A 1,826-nucleotide genomic window follows, 5' to 3' on the forward strand; every position below is an offset into this window, starting at 1 on the left:
CAAAAATCTATGTCTATTTTGAAGGTAGAAAACGTTGCAAGCACCGGTAAAAATCCCGAAAATTAATTTTTTTAAGCATTACGCAAATAGTTGCATACAGATAATTTAACGTAATTTATTTAAAAAAAAATATGAAAATAAAAAATGTAAAAGAAAGTATTAAAAAGTGCCAGAAATCAAATCTAAATAAAAATAAACCCTTTGCAGGATATTGAACTGTTCAGCTTGCAACAATTTCGAAAAATAACTTGCTGACTATGATATAAAATAGTAAACCTCAATTTGAATGTTGAAATTTACAATAGCGGCACAAATGAAAGAATCTGAACCTTTGACTTCGGAAAAATCCGAAAATTGATCAATAGTGCGAATAAATCAGCACTTGCAAGACTAATAGAGCAAAATTTCCTGCATAGAATGGACTAAACAGCAACTTTGTAACGGTGATCAAAGTGACTGGCACTTGACAAACAAGTGCGTGATCACTTGTACTAAAATCTGCCAAACTGCCGGCCATCGCAGCTTTGCCAGGCCGATTTCTGCGGCAAATTTCGGTCCAGAGCCACCTCTAATCGATGTCCAATTGAAACCAATCAAAGGAGCTAAATTAATCCGATGCAATTACACCAAAATAATAATAATAAAGTCTTCAGACCTCAGTGAATCGTGCTGGTGTGGACTTGGTGTCCTTGGTATAAGTCTTTCAACTTGTGACCCACTTTTGTAGCGTGGCCGGACCACTAGTTCGACGTGCGGCAAATCGCAAAGCACGGCCCGCTACGCCGTTTATTTATAAAGCTCGGCATAAACAAGTGAATAACGTTACGATAATCCGGCCTTATTGTGACATAAGAGCCAGTGGTGGCGGCTTATGGCCGATGGTTCGCTTAATTAATTGAAAATCGCCAAAATTGCATGCGACCCGAACAGAGTTTTTTGCGAGTCGATAAACTGCCAAGCATCATCATAGTCAAATCTACGATTTAGTTCTGAACAATGCATTTCTCGAACAATGAAACAATAGAACATGCTAATGATGGTGTAGACGAGGTTATTGATCAATTTGTTTCCCCAAGCAATTTCGTTCAAATTATGTTTAAAGGAATTGCAGAAAACCCCATGGAACCCAAGATTTGTTTGAGTGGTTTATTGGCTCGCCAGGTATGAATTTGCCCACTCTTGCAAGGTTCCAGGAATGTGGATTGTTGTCGAAAATTCTGCAAACTAACTCAGTTTTACTGCTGCAGTGGCAAAGTTCTCAAAATCGGTTGCACTCAAAACTCAAAACAAGTTTTTAGCAAAAGAAGTCCATGTAAGTTGGAATTTTGTAGTCGCCCTTGCATACATTATTTCCATTGTCAATATTTTGCACCAAAAGTTAAATTTTGGGGCGTTTTTCTCTTAGTAATCGCAATTTAACTACATTGTGATGATTATCAATTAGCATTTTCCGTTTCAGGTAAACTGACGACTGTTCTCGACCTTCCTATCGGTTAGCACTAATTACGGTAAAAATCAGCAGGTAAGTTTACTCTGTCCAAGCTATATGGCAGTGACGTCAATATTTAAGACGCCTTATTGAAGTTTACCCATATCCGAATTGGTTGGAAGCAAGGGCGGATCCAGGGGGCGGATCCATGGGGCATCATGGGGGGTCATGATGCCCCATTCAATTCTCTATCCAACGATGCCAAAAGGAATTCTCTGGCTCGATTGGTTCTTGAGAAACTGCCCATCCATGGTTCACTTTCTAAAAAGGCCATTTATTTCTATCTAGAATGATGTACAAATGAGCGTTCTTGCTCATTTTGCCTCCGAGAAATGAG

This window comes from Dendroctonus ponderosae, unplaced genomic scaffold (assembly GCF_020466585.1).
Source record: "Dendroctonus ponderosae isolate FM_Combo_2020 unplaced genomic scaffold, Dpon_F_20191213v2 Dpon_F_20191213_6, whole genome shotgun sequence".
NCBI lineage: Eukaryota > Metazoa > Arthropoda > Insecta > Coleoptera > Curculionidae > Dendroctonus > Dendroctonus ponderosae.